Source organism: Apodemus sylvaticus, chromosome 14 (assembly GCF_947179515.1).
Source record: "Apodemus sylvaticus chromosome 14, mApoSyl1.1, whole genome shotgun sequence".
Lineage (NCBI taxonomy): Eukaryota > Metazoa > Chordata > Mammalia > Rodentia > Muridae > Apodemus > Apodemus sylvaticus.
In genome coordinates, this window is record NC_067485.1 from 27,477,021 (window position 1) to 27,502,227 (window position 25,207).

The window sequence follows — 25,207 nt, forward strand, 5'->3', positions numbered from 1 at the left end:
TCATGATGACTTTCAAAAAATGTGTGCTTTTCAGAATTCCATCTCTAGATCTGGGAAGGTAGCTCATGAGCTGACTGTACTTCCTTCTCTTTCAGGAAGTCTATTGCTACTTTGCTTCCAACCCAATTCCCAATTCCCGGTAAAAGAAATCTCAACTCAGTAACAACACAAGCTATAAGCCTAGATTGAGCAGATCTCCCACTACACAACTCTATTTCCATTTATATTATCCCATATAACTTGCAGTTTCTCCAGACCACCAGCTTCTCTTTCTGCAGCCTTTTTGTCAATCCTTTGTAGCAATGCTCTGTCTTGTTGATCCCCCATGGCTCCTCCCCTAAACTCTTAGCTCCTCCCCCATCCTCCTGTCCAAATTTGGCTCAAGTCTTTATTTGAAAATTTAAAGTGGAGAGAAGGTTCACAAGGCAACTCCTCCTCTGCAGCCTCTGAGGAATGGAATTAGCATCAATATACCAGCCCAGGGCTAGCCACAACAGAGGCCCAAGTTTGATTTCTACCTTCACTATCAGGCAACATACAAATACCTACAACTTAGTCTGCAGGGGATCTGACACCCTCTTCTGGTCACCAGGGACATCTTCACACATACACACACACACACACACACACACACACACACACACAACTATATATATGTGCATGTAATATAATTACAGATAAGAACAAATCCCCCCCAAATAAATTTCTCTTCTTCAAATGCAATAAGAAAAAAGGGTTTACTTGACTTTATTTTTCTGTGTTAATATGACCTCAAAATGACAAAGCAAAACCTTAATTAAATATCTTGCCTCTTATGCATTTTCCTGGAGGAGAAGAAAAAATAAAGTAAAATATTACTTTACAGTGAAATAAAATTCAGGCCAGTTTCAATTGTCTCATTTGTTATGGTGTTATTATTATAAAAATGCCTTAAAAATGAGAGTGGCACAGACTTTTATAGTAAGTATGCAAGTGTGATTCTTATTTCATCAACAATATGCTTACCATTGGTTAACAGAGTAGGCCAAGAGATTAAATGTATTAAACATAGTATCATGTTCACCTAATAAGACAAAGTCTTAAATGCATAATAGAAAATTGTAATAAGTAATTATAGATATTAACACATCATACTGAAATCCGAATAAACATGCCAGGATGCATATAATAAAAAATACTTCAAAATTGTAAAACCCAAGCTCTAATGAGTATCCTTTCCATGTTTAAAGAGCACAAAAAATCTTCACAAATCTGCTGAAGATTTTCTTTTCCTCCTGACCCAAGGCAAGGAAGATGACGGTTGGCATCTTAAACATCTCAGGTAAAGGCATTATGCTAACCTCTTTAACTGAGTGTGTAGTGTGTATGCAGAAGTATAATTCTGTCTAAAGTTTGCTTGTCAAGCCATGTTGTGTTTTTGTCATAATTACCCGATTTGCTCAGCTTTAATCACATCTGTGTTTGAAGGTCAGCTGTCGTACTCTGGTGTGGTTACGTAACAGGCACAGATGCAGTGTCTATAAAACAGGAAAGGAAGCCAGGTCTCAATTTCTATCCCTATGACTTGCTGTAGCCTGCAGAGCATCTTATTTTCTTCCAGTTATGTTCTATTTTATCCCTGTATTATTTTATACTGACCTGGAACAGAGAGGATGCTGGGAACTTGCCTTGGAGACTTTGTTACCTTTATTCCAGTTGGAGGTCAATAATAATGAATCTGTACTTTGACTCGTCTCATGATGCTAATCTTCAGTAATATAAGTTCACATATATCAATATGATGAATAAATTTTTATAAGTAAATTATACTAAGGTCACTTAGAAATACTTACTCTGGTATGGTCACAGGTAATCAATACAGAGGGAACTATTTGATTGCATGCTGAATTTATCACGTAGATAAAGTTAGTGGATTCATTTTACTACCCATTACAGAAGATATTACTGAAAACAGGAGGGAAAAAAATAACATGGTAAGTTAAAAGGCAATCTTACTAAAAATGAAACTTTAGCACTTTGGAGTGGCAAAGATGGCTTAGTAGGTAAGGACATTTGCTTCTCTCCCAGAGAACCTAAGCTCAGTTCTCAGCAGCTATGAGGGGTGATTCACTACCTCTTGTAACTGCAGCTCCAAGATCTATGGCCTTCACGGACACCCACATACACACAGCACACACTTGTGCGTGTGCACACACACACACACACACACACACACACAAGTAGAAAAAAAAATAATGTTAACAACGTTAGAAGAATCTATGGAAGAATTGTGTGGGGTGTTGGGACAGCGTCAGCAAGCATCTCAAGAGAGCCAGGAAGAGGATGTGTTATTTTCGGATGATGTTCCATCACCTGGCATTAAAAAGTATCCTTAAGGTACAGTCCCTCTTTTATCTTCATCAGTGGGAGGAGAAACACACACATAGCTCTTGATGCAGTAGTGGTCACTTCACAGTGTAGGGAGAGTGTGAGGTTGATGGAGCATCTTATAACCAAACTGGATGGTGTAAACGACCGTGACAAGGTCCGAAGGAAAATCAGGCCTACTACTTAAAGTACCTTCCACTGAGAGACTCAGGATAAGCACTAGATAAAGGCTGTAGGAGACTCTTCAAGGGCAGAATGGTGGCCATGGTGCTTAACTCTTATTTGAAATGTAAATATTGCTAACACTTTTAGCCTGACTCAGGATATTGTGTCTTACACTTCCCAATTCTGGAAGATCTTGCTGTGGTTATTAGATAAACATGAGTTCACGTTTCTACTTAGTATTTTTCCTTTGACTTCACTACTTTATTTCACATTTAAATTCTTCAATCTGCTGTTAATAATAGTGATCATAGCTTATGTGTATTAGCATTTCTCTATTGTAACTCTTTAATTTATTTTATTTCACTTATTTTGAGTAGTTCTACAGTGGGCAAGTCTCTTTTTAAAAATTTCAGGGAGCTGTATTATTTAGACTATTTTTAAAGTCCAAACTACATTTTTATAGTTTGGGACTGGTCAGCTTACCAGTTTTTATTTACTTTCATTTGGTTACATGTGCTTTTTGTTCCATTGGATAAATGATTTTTTATTTCTTTTTTCTTTTAAGAAGTTGAAGCTAGAGGAGTTTTAAAACCTAACAGCTAGTCTTAAATGTTTGACAATTATGGGTGAAAAGTTATAAATTAAAACATTCTAAAGTCATCTCATCCATTCTCTTACTGTGTGATAAGTGCTAACCTGCCTGAATTCTATTCAGCACATCTCAGTTAATTGCATCAATCAGAATTTTACTGTATTTAATTGCATGTATGTGACTTTGATTTGTTGAGATGTTATTGTCTGATGGGCTCACTTGCCTTTCTTGCTGGAAGCTCATGCCTATTAGTTTATTCACATTAAGGGAAATATTATGCAAATTCTTCAGCCTTACTACATTTGAAAATGTCTTCATTTTACAGGCAGCCTTGCAAAACTGCCTGAGCATCTTGTCCTTGACTTAGAATTATTCCTTGTTTTACAACTCTTTCTTTGTCATATGCCACCTATTTTCTTTTTCTGGTGAAGTATATGCTAAAATAAATTCATTTTTAAAAAGTGATTAATTTTTCTTTTTACTGTGTAATAACAGCTTTCACTGTTTTCCTCTGTGTTTTAATATTACGAATCAGATCTCTAAAAGAAAGCTATGTTTTGTTCAAACCTTTTAATACAAAAAATGCTGCTTCATCTGAGTATTCAAATGGTTCTTCAGTTCTGGGAAATTCTACCAATCATCGCCTTGAATGCCTTCAAATACTGATATTGCAGTGTTTGGTATACTCCTTCTTACAAATGTTCTAATTGGCACCATGAAGGAAGCCTCTGGCTACCAAAAGTCATCTGTGGTTCCACCAGCTTTTGCCTGCGGGTATCAGGGTGCTTCCAAGACGATGGTTTGAGCCATTGAGAATGTCTTCTGAGTTTAAGACCCATCACTGTCCTGTATAGACTATTCCAATTAAAAAATTACAAACCTAACTTTCCATCAACATGATATTTAGTTCCTGCTTCAACCAAATACCACAAACTGTTTTCTGATTTACATAGGCTTCTCCATTGCCACACATATAAAACATCTTTATCTCTAAGTGTGTCTGTGTGTATGTTTGTGAACAAATATGCAGGTACCTGTGGAGGCCAGAAGAGGTCAGATTCCCTGAAGCCACCATTGCCAGCAGTTGTGGGCTGTCCATCATAGATCCTGGGAACCAGCAATGGAGACTTCTCTCCAACCTTTACCACGCATTTTTGAAGGATATATAGTCCCTTGTAGAAATATTCAATTCATTTACTAGTACTGTATCTGTTTTTTACTACTGAAACATTGTCTTGCTCATGAAGAAAATTTCATTTGTGCTTCATGTAATAACACAAATATAATGTGTTATGTAACTTTGAGGCTCACAAACCAGAGCCAGATTTCTTGGTTTACAGTCCTGGATTTGCTACTCTGGAGATGCTGTGCCATGGGAGATTAAGCAAACACAGATTCTGAGGTGAATCTTTCTGTGCTTCTGAGGACTGAATCTTCACAGAGGGAACTTAATGGGTTCCGAGGGCTAGTCTTGTCTTCCTCCTTATCTACTTAACCCAGGGGCTACAGACTGTCTTATGTTCCTTGAACCTCGAAGATGGTTCAAATTGCTATAGGGAAACAGACTTTCAAGGTTCTCCCTAACGTTCTGGAGAGTTGGGAATCTCCAGGTACCCAACAAATTGCCCTAGAGTGTGACTTGTCTAGGTGTGTGACACTTGTCTCCTTGTTTCACAGACTCATTTGTGCTTAGCACATTGTGAGCATTTATCTGCCGCCAACGTGACAACTGCACTGCCAATTCCTTCATTTTGTTTTCCTTCTTCAATATATAGGCTCAGGCGTTCACACTCAGCCACTGCCATCTCAGTGGATCTGTGACATTATATCCTTGGATCCTTCACACACACACACACACACACACACACACACACACACACACATATATCGGCTCAGGCTTTCACATTCAGTCATTGCCATCTCAGTGGATCTGTGACATTATATCCTTGGATCCTTCACACACACACACACACACACACACACACACACATATCGGCTCAGGCTTTCACATTCAGTCATTGCCATCTCAGTGGATCTGTGACATTATATCCTTGGATCCTTCACACACACACACACACACACACACACACACACATACACAAACACACACACACATATATATCGGCTCAGGCTTTCACACTCAGTCATTGCCATCTCAGTGGATCTGTGACATTATATCCTTGGATCCTTCACACACACACACACACACACACATATCTCCGCTCAGGCTTTCACACTCAGTCATTGCCATCTCAGTAGATCTGTGACATTATATCCTTGGATCCTTCACACACACACACACACACACATATCTCCGCTCAGGCTTTCACACTCAGTCATTGCCATCTCAGTGGATCTGTGACATTATATCCTTGGATCCTTCACACACACACACACACACACACACACACACACACACACACACACATATCTCCGCTCAGGCTTTCACACTCAGTCATTGCCATCTCAGTGGATCTGTGACATTATATCCTTGGATCCTTCACACACACACACACACACACACACACACACACACACACACGCACACGCACACGCACACGCACATGCACACACGCACACACACACACAAACATACACACACACACACACACATATATATATCTCCGCTCAGGCGTTCACACTCAGTCATTGCCATCTCAGTGTATCTGTGACATTATATCCTTGGATCCTTTACACACACACACACACACACACACACACACACACACACACACACATATGTATATATCTCCGCTCAGGCTTTCATACTCAGTCATTGCCATCTCAGTAGATCTGTGACATTGTATCCTTAGATCCTTCACACACACACACACACACACACACACACACAAACACACACACACACACACACACACATATATATCGGCTCAGGCTTTCACACTCAGTCATTGCCATCTCAGTAGATCTGTGACATTATATCCTTGGATCCTTCACACACACACACACCCACACACACACAAACACACACACACACACACACATATATATCGGCTCAGGCATTCACATTCAGTCATTGCCATCTCAGTGGACCTGTGACATTGTATCCTTAGATCCTTCACATAATGGCTAGTGTCAGTCATCACTCTTAATGTTCTATACCACATGAAAAGCATGGAATTATATGAATAGAAAATAGAATTAATTTAAAATTCTTCCATGAATAAAGAGTGCATTGCAGAGCCCATTATCAGCAAATCAAGCCTCACAATAAAAACCAAAAAAAAAAAAAAAAATCCATGAGGCATTGGGCAGCAACTGATAAGAACTGAGGAACAGGAGCATGGCAGTCATATCGATTTCTAAAACCCTTCAATATGATTATATGATTGATGCCCTTCACGCTGTCTACATCAAATCGCTCCGATTTTGGCATCTCTCTCTCCTGTGGAATAATGGTGGCTTATTTGATGGGAGGCCACTTGGAGCTGAGCAGGCTAAGAAGCTAAAGTATTGATGTCATGTACTATTTCAGCTCTTAGGCACAATGTAAGCTAGCGAGCTATCCACATGCTACTTTTCATTATGACCTATATCGTTAGCATAAGTATATGACCCATTCCATCCATGTTCCTATGACAATGTAAAATAAAACCAGTCAAGAGGATGCTAACTTTTGCATTCAAATATATACAGTGCCAAATCCTGATGGCAAAGACTAACAGAATGCTAAGATTGTTTTGATTATATCATTTATCTTGTCTTTTGTAGATAATAGATATACATTGCTAAACAATTAATTGTGTGTGTGAAAGAGAGAGAGACAGAAACAGAAACAGAGAAACAGAAACAGAGACAAAGAGAGAGACAGAGAGACAGAGAGACAGAGAGACAGAGAGAGAGGTGGGAAAGAGAGTTAAATAGAACCATAGAACCATGGTTATGCATGCCAGGTAAGCTGTGAGCTAAATCTGAACCCTCTGTGACTTCAAAATACTAAAAATATTATAAAACACCCTGCATGCTAAAAGCATTGCACATTCCATGAGGATATCTGAAGAGATGATCAATCAGCTGAAGAGGCAACAAGAATTAGTAGCTAGTCCCAAGATTGACAGGTAGAGGTGATGCCTATGGGCCTGGAGGCAGTGAGTGGGCAGTGTCTCTGTCTTCTTTAGTTGCCTGATATTAATTAAAGAGCCTGGGATTGACCTGTGGACAAATCTGGAAAATATTCTCCCCTGAAACAAAGGCCAAGGCAGGAGAAATTGAGAGAAGCTATTGGGGATAAAACAGAAACATGGCTGCCCAGCAGCCTCTGCCCCTTGATAATTATAAGGCTTAATATAAACCCCATAAAAGTTGGCTCCAGTTAGACTAGTGTTCGCTGTTCCCCAGATGATGCTGTCCCTTGTATCTGTGGCTGTGTCCAGTCCTCTCCACTTAAGATGCCTCCTTCCTCCACATGCACCACAGAGGGTGGTGACAACTGAGGCATTATCTGAACATTCAGTCTTACTCCTGCTAGAATCAGGTGTCGCTCCCACCGCTGCTCTGTGGATGTTCTAGTTAACTCATGCATTGGCTCCCAATACATAGGGACCTACAACAATGGGCGTTTTTTGTTTGCTTCTCTCTGAGGAAATGTTACATTGGACATTACCTTGGAATGACTTTCCTTTTATTGCTCCAAAGTAATACTTTTTGAGCTCATGAATGAATTCAACAGTAGCTGGAGAAATCTTTTTTTTAAGACTACAATGATCATTAAGCATACTTGTAATCCCAGCCCTAGAGAAACAGAGGCAGGTAGATCTCTGTGAGGTCAAGGCCAGTCTGGTCTACATAGGGAATTCTGTGCTATCCAAGAATAGATAGTGTGACCCAGTCGTTAAAAGGGGTGATAAAATGAGCAATGATTGCATGCATAAGAAGATAAGAGAATCACTGAGGTTGGGGCAGTTCAATGTCTGTCTGTCTGTCTGTCTGTCTGTCTGTCTGAAAGACAAGGATGAAAAGCAAAGCAATATTACTATCTGTGCACAGGAAAAATCTGTATGAATGAATAGAGAGCAACCTAGATTGTATTTAGTCAATACTTGTTTGAATGCATCCTTTCTGTCTATAAGTTGAGCTTGTGATTGAACGACTCATGTTAGAACTAGAACAGGGCAGGTAATTTCATGTGTCACCTTCACTGGACCATAGGTGCCTGCATGTTTGATGCAGCATTAGTTTGGGTGTGTCACTGAGGTTGGTTGTCAGTGAGGTTGTAGGTGAGATTGACCTTCATTCAGCAAACAGTGGAGCAGACTGCTTCTCCAATGAGCCCCACCCTCATAACTGGAGATGGCCCCTTTTCCAGTCAGGAGATTTGTCTCTTCTGAACCCCACACTTAAAAAGAAATCTCAGGGCTACTGAAAACTGGACTCTACCAGCTTTCAAGCTGCTGGCTTCCTTGATTGCCTGGCTTGCTAATTGTAGATTAGATATGCTAAAGTGCCCTGTTTGAATCATACAAACCTATATCATAAGCTGTGGTCTTTGGGAAATACTCATTGGCGAGAAGTTAATTGGCTATCATTTTGTATACTTTCTACACTCTTAAGTGTAAAGCAGATATCTGGAGAAATGAAAAATCAGTTATGCAAGTGAAGGAAAGCACATTCACATATAAATTAAAATTCTAAGTGCTTACATAGGTTTCAACTTGTTATCTTATTGTCCTATGTACTCTAATATCTAAATGACACTTTCTCTTAAACATTTTATTTCTATATCTTTATCTCTTCATTAAATATTTAAGACAGTACTATCTGTATCAAATATTGTACTTCCCATGGAATATTGTTTCTATCTCATTCTATTTTATCAAGCTTACCTCCCAATTTGATCTCATCTGAACTTTGCTCTACCTCAAATGCTCTGACAAACAAGGACAATTTGCAGAGTGAGACTTAAACAGTGATGACAAATATTTTTAAACATTTAGCAATTGAATACTTTTGGTCATTTTTCCCCTCAAAACAGCCAACCAACACATTTCACAAAACAGAAAGAGTCAAGAGTTGGTGCACCAGACAAAACAGTCAACATCTGGGAGAAAATTGAATTGAACTTTATCCAGAGATGATAGGGAACAAGAATTAAAGGCTTTGGGGTGCTTGTAGCAAGTGAGAATATATACAAATGCATTAGAGGGAGATCATTCAGACATCTTGAACAATTTTCCAAAGATTTCTGATTCAAAAGCCCAAAACAATGACTTGGCCCAACACACAGTTTCATGCAAACTTTAAAACATGTGCTTCTCATTTATATATACTTGATGCAGCAAACATTTCTTGAGCATGGACTGTTTGATTCCTAAGAACTGATTTGAACCTTTTATAGAGGTCTGTTCCTTTTCTTTGAAGTCAGTTTTGCCAAACTGAGTCTACTTGACTTGGGATTCTGCACTGATCTCTTGTGTTTTCACACAACCACTTAAGGAGCTTAGATTTCATTAGAGGTACTAAAGACAATAAAACCCAACATCCAGTCCTTACAAGAATTTTTTCTTCCAATCTATGGCAAATAAGATTTTAGTTGCTTGCTGATCATTTCCCTGATTGGAGTTTACTACTTTATATTAAATCTTCCCTCAACAACCATCCTTTCCCTTTTCTTGGTATGATTGTTCAATGATTTGATGACAGTAGTGGTGGTGGTGGTGGTGGTGGTGGTGTGTGTGTGTGTGTGTAGGAGAAAATAAATGTCATTTTTCCTACTAGGCTCCTTGTAGTACCCCATTGCTGCCTTGCGTTGATTTTAACAAATTTTAGATTAATTTGATATAGGGGGATCTACATCTTGTTTAAAACACTAGTTTGTTTTGAACAACCAGCATTAATTTTTTTAGATTTAAATATATGATAAATACAGATAACCTTACTCCACAATTTCTGAATGAGAAAACTAGATTTCAGATGGTGAATTACCCTCTGTGAGCCAGTGTGACCAATTAACAGCTCTTATACATAAGCCCAGGCCATGATTGATTCCAAAGCCATTGTGCACTGTAACATGTTGAATGAAATCCCAGTTAAGTCCCCCTTGCAAGTGTTTCAGTCTCATGAAGTAGGTGTAACAAATCAAAATGATGTGCCTGCTCTTCCCAATTTTACTTCTTCAGATATTGTTTTATACAGTGAAAGCACTACTCTTGTCAGTAGTACTAAGTATGTTCAACACCCACAGTATTCTAGGGCCTACCTTACTGTAAAGATATATTTGCACTGGGTTTACATAGTAGATGTTTTCTATAAAGCATCCAGAAGCTTGGTGGGTTAACAGGGTGCTAACATTAAAAGACAGATATTTAATTGAGATGGCATGAAAGTCCCACTGATGAGTAAGAGCACATAACTGAACATCTAATCTAACTCAAGTGCAAATCCTGAGAGTGAGCTCAGGATCTGGTGGTCTCTGTCATCTGACTCACTGTTTTTATTGGGTTTCATCCTTGCTCTAGAAAGCTGAGTAAGTCACCAGGTTGTCGCCAACCCCTTTCTTTTAACTACCTCGAAATTCTCTTAAATTTCGTATCATCCAATGAGTTTCTCATTAGAAGCATATCTCCTCTCAGCCTGCAGGTTTTCAGATTCCAGTTCTGAAGGTTGGTAGGTGAACTTCATGCTTCTGTAAGAAAATAACACCATTTCCACTCAAAGTGTTCAAATAAATATCTAAATGGGAGGAAATTATATCATATTACATATGCAAATAAAATAAAATAGGCCAAAATCTAAGTTCTAGAACATTTGAAAAGTAAGGAATAAGCTATTCTATAATTACTAAAATGTTGATGTTTAAAGATAATTCAAACATACCTTTTGCTCAGCATGTGTGAGCATCCTTGTTACTAATAGCAGAAGAAAGTTAGCACAGGTTTCCAGAGAGTTTAAGAAAGAACTGCTATCTTTAGAGAGACTGGCTGCAGGAAATGCAAGAAGGTAGCAACAGGAGGCATACCACAAACAAGGCTCATAGCTGCAGATCACATCGATTCATATGATTACTGAAATAGTCATTGTTAATAAATCCAAGAATGGCTACTGTTGTGGGAACAATATGCAATAAACTGATGAAGTAAAATAGAACATTTTATGATGGGTGAAAAAAAATAGTGTCAGGGACTGGAGTGATGGCTTAATGATGAAGAGCACTGGCTGCCCCTCCAGATGATGCACATCCAATTCCTACCATTTACATGGTGCTGCTCAACCACCTATAACTCCAGTCCCAGGACCTTCTGTGGCCTTCTTCAGGCTTCTGCGGTCCACAGGTACTAGGAATGTATGTGGTACACAGACATACTTGCAGATAAAAAGCAAACATATAAAAAAACCCAAATAAACAAATATAAAAATATAAAATATAACATTAAAGTGACATGGCTTTCAACCTAATAATATCACTTAAAAATAATCAAAAAGTGTGGAAGAAGGGCTTTGATAATAATCTCACCCAAACTTTAGGAGTTTACAGAGAGTTGATCGAAAAAGTAGAGTTTCTCAGACAGAAGTGGGACAAGGTTCTCTGGGCCTGAGTCCTACCTTGAATGCTGGCTGCATGGGTGTGATTCCTGTCTGCTAGAGGGAATGGAAAACTAGGGTTAACCAAAGCTTCAAAGGTTCATACTCCAGCTGTACTCCTTGCCAAATCCCAAACTCTGATGTTATCTGGGCCACACATGACATAGATGTGTGGGCTTTGAGAGCTAGGAATCTGTTCATGGATACAAATATCATGTATTTAGCAGTCAGAAAAAAATCTATTTCACAAGCAAAATAGATAGAAAAACTTCCCAGCTAAATTCAGATGGGAATGAATGAAGACTGAGGTGGGAGTCAGGACGTCTGTGAATCAGACTCGCCTAGAATCCAGGCAAGAACAGACCTGAAGTTGGGTGGAGTGAGCCTGAAGTTTGGCAATGACTACAGTATTGATATTGACTATTGAGTATGGATTGTGTATATAGTGGGACCCAAACCAAATCAAAGACAGTCTTATTTGTGAAACTGAAATGATGACTCTTTGAATTTATGAGGCCAGGTTGCCTGAGCTCATTAAATACACACACAAAAAAAAGGCTCAGTCACCATCTGGGAGATTTGGAAAAAACATTATAAGAATTGTCACAACTGGTTTTTTGTCTTGGCATAGGGAGTTAAAGTTTGGACATGTTCTCACAGGATTTCAGTAATGATTTGTTTTTATTCCTCCACGAATAAAATGGAGAGTGTTGGGAAATGTTACCTTACCAGGAAAGCCAAGGGATGAAAACAATTGGCTTTTAGCACAAATTATCAATGTCCAGAGAGTTTTTTTTCTGCTTCCACCACACTGCTTATATAGTTCTATTGCTAATATTTGCCTTATAAATATTTTAATGCCAAGCATTGCACAGTCCTACAGAAACGACTTGAACCTTGTCATGGAGATTATAGTACAGAGATATCTCTTTAAGATGTCCTCCATAAAGCCTTAGGCACAAAAATACTTCAGGAATTTATAATCCAATGAAGAAAAGATAACTAAAAGTTGGTAGATGATAAGTTAAAGAGAAAGGTATTTTATTTAAAATAATATTATTTAGATAATTACTACAGTGATAGAGGCATAGAAACACAAAGTAGAGGAAACCCAGTTCCTAAGAGCTGACCCCATTGTTTGCTTTACGTAGGGACCAGAAAGACATGAACCTTTGAGACAAGGTCAGTCTCTATGATAGAATCTATCCTATGGGGAGCCGATTATTGCAGACCATCTTCCTGCAACTAAAATACATAGTAGGTCTATATAGCATCAACAGCAGTTTGATTTTCCTTTCTTTTACAGATTCACTATACCTAGTTACAGCCAAATGTAGTATTTCTGTAGTTTTACAGCCAATGGATTATTTCTGGCACCTTGAAAGCCCAGTGTTTCACTATAAACTATCCTAATTATTATAAACAGTGTGTGTGTGTGTGTGTGTGTGTGTGTGTGTATGTGTGTGTGTGTGTGCTTTATAGACTGAGGCTGTGTCTCATAAGACAAATAAATAAATACAAACCAAGAACTAAATATTGAATTTCATATTAACATCTAAAATGTAGGATACATAGCATGTATATACAATTTATATTACTACACTCACCAGAGACTTATCAAAATCTGCATGCAAAAATCATTGCTGAATCCCCTTTTGTGATATATCCTTCCATCAAAATGTGACAATGAAACAAAAGTGAAGACCAGGGCGAAGTGTTTCTCCCCAAGCAGAGTGCTCAGAAGCAACAGAGGCAACACTTGAACCCAGCCCTCTAAAGGCAAATGCACTCTATCTGACAATAGCAAGTCAGCACAGGGCCCAGAGAAAAGCATTCCACCCATTTACATAGTCTCGGTTTTGGAGTATAATTCAATACTTGGAAAGGGGAGTCAGGAGGACCAGGAATTCAAAGTCATCCTCAGCTACATAGCAAATACTTGCATAGATTGGGGTACATTAGACCTCAACTTAAACAGACAAAGTATAAGAACTCTTTAAGGTGCTTTTTAAAATTGTATCGTGAGGTCATGGCAATTTTGAAGTACAATTTTTTGACAGTCTCATTAGATATAATAGGCAAATGTTAGAGTCACTGTTTTCTCAATATACATAATATTAAAAGCACACATGTACATGTGAACACATACACAAACAGAGCTGGGGACTCACTCAGATCTGATGCAAGTGTCCACTTTCTGAGTAGTCACGGGTCCTCCCCTCTAAAGTAGAAATATTAGAATTACCCATGCAATGGTGGACACAGCTAATGCCGAGGTCTTAGACCAAGTCTGAGTCGCTTCTATCTAAATTTATGGCGATTGCTCCTAAAAGCATTTTCTTAAGGTAAGCAAAATATTAATCTCATCCATTTTCTAAATGTTTATTACACAGAATTAGATGACAGCTTCATGTCAAACTATCTGGAAGGTTTACATAGTTCTTATTACACGCACCAGAGACTTATCATAAAAATATGGTTCAATACTTTAGAAAGTTAAATTCATTGGCACTTATTCATCTAAATAATTAAAAAAATATATACTTAGCTGGGCAGTGGTGGCACACGTCTTTAATCCCAGAACTTGGGAGGCAGAGGCAGGTGTATTCTAAGTTTGAGGCCAGCCTGGTCTACAGAGTGAGTTCCAGGACAGCCAGGGCTACACAGAAATTCTGTCTTGAAAATATATATATGTGTGTGTGTGTGTGTATGTGTGTGTATACACATATATACACACATATATACATATATCTATATATGCTTTGAGTTAATACAATATAGGTATTGACACATATTTGAATATTTGTTTATTTTATTTTATTTATTGGTATTTTGATACAGCCTAGGTTACTCTCAAACCTGTGACAGTCCTCCTAAGTCCAATTTTAGGTGGGTACCATTATACACAGTCATTTCTTTAACCTTAAATATGACTGCAAGACTGAGGAGATACCTAAGTAGTTGCGAGCACATCCAGTTCTTGAGAGGCCCACAGTTCAGCTCCTGGCACCCATATAGGGCAACTCACAACCATCTGTAACACCAGTTCCAGGGTGGTTGATGTCCTTTTTTGGTTTCCACAGGCTACTGCACTCATGTGTAAATCTCCCTGCGCCCCGTCCCCCATATATTAAAATGAGTACAATTTTAATGTACCTTTAAGGTTTGAGGTCTTTCAGACATGAGTGTGTGTGGTTCATATTTTCTCATTTCTTCCTCCAGGAAAACACTGATTCTCAGAAGAAACCTTGCATGCTCTGTCGTAAGACCCAGTATAAGTGGTGACAGGCCTGGCTTGCTGGCTCAGTCACCAAAAGTACTTGTCTCCAGGGCTAATGACCTGACTTGGCTTACCACAGCCCTAGGTGAAAGGAGAACATTAGCTCTAGACAGAGAGTCTTTGACCTCTACACACATGGCATGCCACAATTGCAATTGTGTTCACATGCATACACACACACACACACACACACACACACAGAGCAATTAATTATTTAGATTTTGTAATTTTTTGCATTTTTATTAGATATTTTCTTTATTTACATTTCAAATGTTATCCCCTTTCCTGGTTTCCCCTCCAAAAATCCCCTATCCCATCCCTCCTCCCCCTGCTCACCAACCCACCCACTCTCACTTCTCTGTCCTGGCACTACACTGGGGTATCTAGCCATCTCAGGACCTCTCCTAACTTTGATGTACAACAAGGCCATCCTCTGCTACATATGCAGCTGGAGCCATGTGTCCCTCCATGTGTACTCTCTGGTTGGTGGTTTAGTCCCTGGGAGCTCTGGGGGTACTGGTTGGTTCATATTGTTGTTCCTCCTATGGTGCTGCAAGCTCCTTCAGCTCCAATTAATTAAATTTTTAAAGGAGAGATTATAGGACAGATGGGGACACCCTGATTGTGTATGTTATATATATATACACCATCACATTTGGCCTACTCCCAAATTCTTTGTTCTTATGCCCTCTCCTCTCTTGGTCTTTATTTTTTTTAAAACCTCTAGTCACTGTTTGCTTGCTCCATGCTCTGATTTTTCTCACCAGCTTTCTCCATTTAATCCAATCCAACTACCATGGACTCTGTCCTAAGGTGAAAGGACTATCTGTTTAGGCTGCAGAGTTGACACCACTGTGATCCATGTCTTCCTGGTGGGCATTTGGAGCAAGTTCCCTCCAATTCAAAATCTGGAAAGTTTACTGTACAACTCTGGGATTCTTCAGTTTACAAAAGGGAGGGAGAGTGCAATCCCCTTGTTCCCATTAGAAGAGTCTGTCTGTGAAGTCTGGTTATGCAATGAGCACCATGTGGGAAGAAAGAGAGGGTTCAGAGCATCGTAATAGGCACAAAAATAGGGCCAATTTTCACATTACAGATCTAAATTGGAAAGGAAGGAAATAAAGACATCAGTGGATAAATTAATGTAATTGGAGAATACTGTAGTCAGAGTATTTGTTTGCTCTAATCTTATACACGATATAAAAATGTTGCTGCAATGGAGCCCAGCTGCAAGTAATCACAGCGAGGCCAAAGGAAATCAACAGAGATGGTCTGCTAGAGAGGTGGCTGCCTGCGAAGCTTTTTCTTGGAGGAAAATAGACAATCCCCAGCAATACTGTGTGAAGAAAGCGTTGCAGCTCTGAGAATTTCTATACCTGCAGAAAGGCACTGCTAGATGGAAAATGTGAATATCTTCATTTCCATGGCAGAGGCACCAGATTGTATAATGATGGGCCCCATCATCCAGAGGGCCTTGAGTATGGTGAGCCTTTGTAAGTGTGTCTGCACCATAATAGGGAAGGGGACCCATCTGCCAGTGTCTCATATAGTCTGGGAACAAGTGATCTTTTATTTATATTTAAGACAGTTGCTTATTTTCTTCCAAACTTGAATATAGCAAAGCCAGCATCAAATGTGATGCAAACGTGCAGATTTCAACTGGAGGATGAACTGTATATTCCTGCTTGTTTGCAAATGGAAAATAGTCTATTGATTCGAGAATGGATTAGCCTTAGTTGTGAACATCTTGCTAAAAAGGGGGAAATCTCATTATTATGGTTTTGGAAATGTCTCTCAAAGGTCCATGAATTGAACGATTCTTAAGTTCGGGTGCTATTGGAAGGTAGAGGAACCGTTGAGAAGGAAGTATGTTAGGGAAGAGGACTCAGTCTGGGGAAGTTGGGTCACTAGAGATGACCTAGAAGGGGATCAGGGATATTGGTCTCTTCCTGTTTTTCTTTTCACTTCCTGATCACAGTGAAGCAGACTGCATTGCTCCACCACGTACTTAGCACCAGAATGTGCTTGCCTTCTCTTGGACTAAAGCCAAGAAAGGTAGTTGGTAAGGGGCTGAAATGTCCCGAACCAAAATAATTCCTTCTTACTTTTTAACTTGATCATCATGGGTACTTTGCTACTGTGATATAAAGAAATAAAATATCCATTTCCATTCTAGTAAAACCTGTGTCTTTCTAGGCATAATTTTTATAGAAGAGTGAACACTTATTCCTGACTGGATATGGATTTACAATACCTTTGGAAGGGATTGTCTCTCTCACGGCATACGGAGACATTCTTGGTTTCCACACAATACATGATACTTACTTCCTGAGTCATCAATCACTATCCAATATTTAACATGTAATAATGAATGTCAGTAATCTGTTTTGCTTTTGAGCAATAGTCTTCTGTAGTCTAGGCTGTCTTAATACTTGGGGTATAGATGAAGTTGACTTTTTTTCTATATTCTTTGTTTACATTCCAAATGGTTTCTCCTTTCCCTGTTCCCCCCTCACCATAAGTCCCATAAGCCCTCTTCCCTCCACCCATTCCCCAATCATGCCCCTCCTATTTCTCTGTCCTGGTACTCCTCTACAATGCTGAATCAAGCCTTTCCAGGACCAGGGACCTCTCCTTCTTTCTTCTTGGGAATCATTTGATATGTTAATTGTGTCTTGAGTATTCAGAGCTTCTGGGCTAATTAATATCCACTTATTAGTAACTGCATTCCATGTGTATTCTTTTGTGATTGGTTAACCTCACTTAGGATGATATTTTCCAGTTCCAACCATTTGCCTAAAAATTTCATGAATTCGTTGTTTTTAATTGCTGAGTAGTAGTCCATTGTGTAAATATACCACATTTTCTGTATGCATTCCTCCATTTAGGGACATCTGGGTTCTTTCCAGCTTCTGGCTATTATAAATAAGACTGCTAAGAACATAGTGGAGCATGTGTCCTTATTGCACGCCGGGGAATCCTTGGGTATATGCCCAGGAGTGGTATAGCAGGGTCCTCCGGAAGTGTTATGCCCAGTTTTCTGAGGAACCTCCAGACTGATTTCCAGAGTGGTTGTAGAAGCTTGCAATCCCACCAGCAGTGGAAGAGTGTTCCTCTTTCTCTACATCCTCGCCAACATCTGCTGTCTCCTGAGTTTTTAATCTTAGCCATTCTGACTGGTGTGAGGCAAAATCTCAGGGTTGTTTTGATTTGCATCTCCCTAATGATTAATGATGTTGAATATTTCTTAAGGTTCTTCTCAGCCATTTGAAATTCTTCAGGTGAAAATTCTTTGTTTAGCTATGTACCCCATTTTTAAATAGGGTTAATTGGCTCTCTGGAGTCTACCTTCTTGAGTTCTTTGCATATATTGGATATTAGCCCTCTGTCGGATGTAGGCTTGGTGAAACTCTTTTCCCAATTTGTTGGTTGCTGTTTTGTCCTTTTGACAGTGTCCTTTGCCTTACAGAAACTTTGTAATTTTATGAGGTCCCATTTGTCAATTTTTGATCTTAGAGCATAAGCTATTGATGTTCTGTTCAGGAACTTTTCCCCTGTGCCCATGTCCTCAAGGGTCTTCCCCAATTTCTTTTCTATTAGGTTCAGTGTGTCTGGTTTTATGTGGTGGTCCTTGATCCACATGGAGTTGAGCTTAGTACAAGGAGAGGCTGACTTTGAATTGCTGATCCTTTTGCCTTTAGCTTCCAAGTCCTGGATTGCAGGCATGTGAAAGAGTATATTTTTAATAATTTTGATCATACAGCATTAATTTGAGGTAAAGTCAGATGTCAAATTTGCAGGGCTATTAAACAGAAAATATAACATTTGTGTTTACCATTCCCTGTCCTCACTGTCCTTAGTCTCAAGTGAGTCAGAACACACTTCATACAGAGCATCAACCACATGTTCTTTATAGAACTATTTATAATTTGAAAGCAGTCTAATGCCATTGGATGACATATGATCATGTGACCCATTCCAAAAATGCAATATCAAGGAAAGACTTTTCCTCTGTCTTCATCATTCATTTTTCTTGGGCAAACATCAGCACTCTTTGAGGGCTCAGTATATGTTTTTGAATAAGTACTTGAAAAGTTTCTATGAGAAATTCTAAGTTTGAGAATCATTTGCTTAACAGATGCCAGGACACTCCTAGTAATTTGCTAAGATTCACAAGTTCTTGTGTAGCTATTTGCATTTATAAAATGATTTAAGAATCCATTTTAATGCCTTAGCTATTTTCTTCAAGTATGTGTGTGTCAGTGTGTGTGTGTGTGTGTGTGTGTGTGTGTGTGTGTGTGTTTTACAGGACATAAAACAAAGGCCTAGGCAGCAATCCCTCAGTGAGCTGTATCTCCAGCCCTAACCCTGTTTTCAGATTAAAACTTACTGACAAGATTAGCTAAGAACAGTGTAACGGTTAAAGCATACTTTTAAAAATTAACTTAATATCAAGCTGGTCTCCTGTGTTCTAAACAGGACTGTAAGTGGAGCGGTTAATCTTTTCATAGCCCCCTCCTTCTGACATGGACGCGTGTTAACTCCTACAACCTATGCTGTGGATTGTCATAACAATGGATTCCATGTCTGTTAATCATGGTGATTGACACATTAGAACTTTGTCTACACTGGAACTCACACTGCTTGTTTTAGTGAGTTCTGAGGAAATGGCAGCGTGAAAGGGAGACATGAGCTGAGTGGAGGACTAGAGACAAAGTGTGGTCCATGTGTAGAACTGAGGCTCTGTCCAAGGCAAAGTGCCGTACAGTTTGGCATACATGGCCAGTTCTCACTGAACATCCCGTTCAACTCTGCTATGGTTCAGGTGCTGCAAATCGTAATGTACTCCACTTAAAACTGATGTGAGAGAATAAATGTGTCACAGTGTAGACTTTTCTCCAGTTTTCCTGATATAGAACTGCTTCAAAACTAAGATTGTGTTTGCTAACGTGACGTTTTTGTGTAAGTATACATTTTGAAATGAAGACCACAGGAAAGCAAGTTAACATTTTTATCCTTTCACAATTATCTGTGGTGTGTGTGTGTGTGTCTTATGTATCTGTGAGGCTGTGTATGCTTATGAGTTGTGTGCACATTCATGTGCATGTGGGTAGCTTTGTTCACATGTATGTATGCATATCTATATACATGCACATGTGTACAGAGGGCATTTAAGATATACACTGAGTAATTTTCAAGCACACAATACATTATTTGTTGTTGACTATAGTTACAGCTGTGTGCATAGACCTGCAAAACTCATTTTTTCTTCTCTAAACAAAACTTTAGAATCTCTGACTCTCTCACTATTTCTTCATGTCCCTTACTTCTTGGAGATCCTATATATAAATTGAGATTGTACAGCACTTTTGTGTGCCTGTTTTTTCCCTTATGGTTCTCTTGGTGTACAGTGGTTTAGATGTCTCTCATGGGTCCATATGTTTAAATAGTTGGTCCCATTTGGTGGAACTGTGTGGGAAGGATTAGTAGATATGATTTTGTAGAGTTTGTATATCACTGCAGGCATGGTTTTAGGTTTTAAAAGACCATCACCATTCCTCCTGTGCCTCTATCTTCACCTCCTGCTTCTGGACAAAGACTTACTGTATGCTCTGAGCTCTTTCTGCCTCCTTGCTTTCGCTCAGCCCTCATGGACACCAACCCCAATGATTCAAAAGCCCCAATGAAATGGGTTTGTTTGTTTGTTTACTTTTTATAAGCTGCTCATGGTGTTTTATCACAACAGTAGAGTAAATAAGTAACAGTGTGTATGTGATGTGTGTGCGTAAGTGTGTTTGTGTGTTTGTGTGTAAATGAATATGCACACATGCATGAATACCCATGAAAGCTTGAAGAGGGAGTCAGATCCATTATAGCTTCTTTGAACTGTAGAAGAAAAACCTCCTAACTGCTGAGCCATTTCTCCATCTCTCTAACCCTTGGAATCATTCAGTTTGTCTCAGATGATAGAATGTCTCATTTTAAGATGTGCATAGTATTCTTTTGTGTAGATGGACATTTTTTTCACATTTTCAATAGGTTTACTAGTCAACTTGCATTTTTTTTGCTAATTTATTGTATTTCTGCAATGTACATGGGGGCTGTAGATATCTCTTGATATACTGATTAGATTTCTTTTGTATACAGGAGTAAGATTGTTTATATTGCTCCATTTTAATCTTTGACGAATATTCATACCAGTTTAATAATGGTTCTATTAGCTTTATTCCTGCCATCAGAGTTAGAGGAAGGGATCCCTTTTCTCCATTGGTTCACCAACATTGTTAATTGTCTTTTTGGTAGTAGGTTTCTCAATAGATGAGAAGTGATAATTGACGCAGTGGGTATTGCTCACCCCCATCCTGTCAGGATCTAGAATCACCTCTCAGGCAAGGCTCCAGGCACACTCATGAGAGATAATGTCGATTAGATTGTTGAGGTGGTGAGTCCCACCTTAGATTGGAAGAATCACTCCATTAGACTGGAGAGGAGGGGAGGACAAAGACACCTGACCATTAGCATTCATCTCCCTCTGCTTTCTGAGTGTGGACACCAGGAGTTCTGCCTCACCCTGCTGGTGATGCAGTTTTCCAGTCATGATGAACTAACTATATTCTAGATCTGTGAGGGAAAGTAAACACCTCCTTCCTGAAGTCCCTTCTGTCCAGTGTTTTGTCATGACAAGGAGGCAAACAACAACACTCCTCACTTGGGTTTTAAGTTGCATTTCTCTAATGATTTGTTTGCCAATTCCTGCTCTGTTTTGAGAAGTATCTATTCTGTGAAATGTGTATTTCATTGTGTATGTGCATTGTGCATGTGCAATTCCAGGACTCAGGGGGCAGATTCAGGAGCCCTTCAGGTCTGAAACCATCCTGGGATTCGAGGTGGACCCAATATCAAGCAAAACAGAGCTAAATACAACAAAATCAAACAAACAAAACATGACCAAAGCATGCATGCAAACTGAGAGAAAGAGACAGAGAGAGAAAGATAGAGACAGACAGACAGACAGACAGACAGACAGACAGACAGAGATGGACACACACACAGAGGGGCAGGGAGGTATGGGGAGAGGTATATCATCAAGCATTTTCAGATGAATCCTTTGCAAATGTCTCAATGGTTTTTTTACACCCTCAGTGTATAACTATATAACCTCCATTGGAATACAGAAGTTTTTTGTTTGTTTATTGCTTCATGCATTTAATTTTTTACTTTTGCTTTTGTTGACAATACTCCTGAAGTATTCTCACCAAATTTATCAACCAGACCAAGATCTTGAGTAGTTTATTTTTTAAATAGTTTTTTGTTGTCTTTTGTCTTTTTTGAATTGATTTTTATATATGGCATGAAGCAAATTTCCAATTTAATTCTACTGGTCTTATTAATGTAATTTATTGGAAAGACTTCCTTTTTCTGTGTTGTTGGTATGGTTGTCAAATAGAATCTGAATATTTTTATGCTTTCTACTCTGTTCGGTAGACCCATATGTTGCTTTTGTCACACTGCAGATTTGAGGAGTGTAACTTTGGGATATATTTCTAAATCAGGTGGTCTAATGCCTCCAATTTTGAATTTTTTCTATTTTGTTTTGCTTACAATAGTTTTGACTATAGATTTTTGACAATTCATACAATCTTAAAGAGCATTTTGCTATTGAATTTTTTATCTCATACTATTGAAACTTTGATCTATAGAAAAATTTTGATCTGTAATTGTTTTTTGAAGACAGGGTTTCTCTTTGTAGCCATGGTATCCTGGAACTCTTTCTGTAGATCAGGCTGTCTTCAAACTTACAAAGATCCACTTGCCTCTGCCTCCCAAGTGCTGAGATTAAAGGTGTGTGCCACCATCACCTAGCTGACTTATAATTCATTTTTTAAAAGATTTGTTTATTTTTTTAATTTATTGATATATTTATTTACATTTCAAATGATTTCCCCTTTTCTGGACCCCCACTCCCCGAAAGTCCCATCAGTCCCCTTCCCTCCCCCTGTTTTCCCACCCAACCTTTCCCACTTCCCTGTTCTGATTTTGCTCTATACTGCTTCACTGAGTCTTTTCAGAACAAGGGGCCACTCCTCCATTCTTCTTGTACCTCATTTGATGTGTGGATTATGTTTTGGGTATTCCAGTTTTCTAGGTTAATATCCACTTATTAGTGAGTGCATACCATGATTCACCTTTTGAGTCTGGGTTACCTCACTTAGTTTATTTTATGTATGTGAGTACAGTGTTACTATCTTCTGGCATACCAGAAGAGGGCATGGGATCCTATTACACCTGGTTGTGAGCCACCATGTGGTTGTTGGGAATTGAACTCAAGACCTCTGGAAGAGCAGTCAGTGCTCTTAACCACTGTGCCCTCTCTCCCTCCCCTTATAGTTCTTTATATACCATAAAATCACGTATCTCTGATGATTTTAAATGAAAATCAAATTTTCTGGAAGATTTTTATGCTTGTATTAAAACAATACAAGGGGTCACATCCATATTTGATACCCTTTCTACACTAATAAATGGATGGCTATAAATTCTAAATAAGATTCTATTAGATTAAAAAAAGAAGAATCTAATTATTAAAGTGTACATTACTGCTCACCTGAGATTTTTAACAATCTACTGTGTGTACACAAACCTTACAAAATTACCTTTAAGTCACCATCAGCATTATCTTGTCACAACAAAGCCTCTTCTTTTAAGTGAGTGTTCAACCCCTGTATAACAGACACTTTCTCAGACTGTGACACAACAAACAGCCTGCAATAGCAAATCATGGAGTGAAGGGTTAACTGTGGCTCACAGTCAGAGGGTACATCACAGTGGAAAGGCACCACAGAGCAGGAGCTTGTGGCATCCAGCCACATGGTGTCTTTAGTCACTAGACTCACTTTCTCCTGTTCACTAAAAGACCCAAGCCAAGAAAATGTGCTGGTTACATTTATGACAATCTTCCTTCCTCTGATAAGCCTCTCAGGAAACTCCTTCTCAGATAAACCCAATGATTGGTTTCCATGGTGATTTTGCATCCAAGTGGACCTGGACCATGGACATAACTATAACACAACCACAGCTGTCATTCACCCTAAACACACATCTCATGAGCCTGTTCTACTTGGCTCATAAAAGAAAACAAATTTGTTTTAACAAGTAAAGAAATCCAACCTAGATTCTACCCAAGTCTCATTCTTGATTAAGGACATGCCCAAGACCTGGGATCATGGAGACTCCAGACCACGTTAGCACCTTGATATCTTCACAAAACGTATTCAAAAACATTGAAAAGAAACAGAGAATCAAGTGTTCTGTTTCTGAGATGGGACAAGCGTGTCTCCATTTCTGCCATCTACTTCACAGCTCATTTGGATCTACATCACAACATATAATAATCATGTCTTGTGTGTTAGTTTGGACAGTCTTAGCAAACTGAAACCATGTGACAGAGAGAAACAAACAGGATCATAGAACTGGAAAAAATGATTCAGCCCTCTCAAGTGTGGTATAAGTAAACCAAACAGCACTCTAATGGAGCTGTGACTTTGGCTCTAGAGTTCTTCAGGCGTATCTTTCTAGCCCCATATTTTACTTATATTTTTAGAACTTCTTTGGTACTATAAAAGAAGGATGCAGAAGAGTGCATGTCAGTAATAGTGAAAATGGAAAGGCCCTTCAGAAAGATGCCTATGCTAAGAGAGGATCCACTCCCAGCTGCCATAACAGGGAATGCTAAGAATTTCTTAAATGTAGATTACTGAGTATTTTGTGTCTTGTTTCTTTACCAATAATTTCTGGTAGCTACTTTACTATATTTACTATATTACAGTACTATATTATTGTATTTATATATTATAATACAATATTACTATATTTGATATATAATATACCAATAATTTCTAGTAGCATTTTACTGTATTTACTATATAACAGTATTATATTACTAATATTACTACATTTACATTACTATAATACAATACTATTTTACTATATTACAATAGCACTGAGCACTTTATCTTCGAATGCCTGTCCCAAGAAGAAGAGGATCTCAAGAGAGACCAATAGCTTCTTCAGGAAAATGGGCAATGGAAGTAACACATCCAGTCTGTAACGATGTCGTCTACATAAGCCCCTGAGTACTACATAAAGCCAAACTCTGCTGCAGTGTTGATGTCAAAAGGTTTTACTGTTATGCTTGGAACACACAAGCAAAGGCGTCCTTCATAGTTTTGAATAATGGTGTTCATTCACATGCCCCTTTAATGTGACCA

The 25,207-nt window shown here is 38.7% G+C and overlaps 1 pseudogene; it reads right to left on the reverse strand.

Annotated features, from left to right (window-relative positions):
* The window catches only part of LOC127664525 (N-terminal Xaa-Pro-Lys N-methyltransferase 1-like), a 74,548-nt pseudogene that overhangs the window by 41,563 nt on the left and 7,778 nt on the right, over positions 1–25,207 (reverse strand).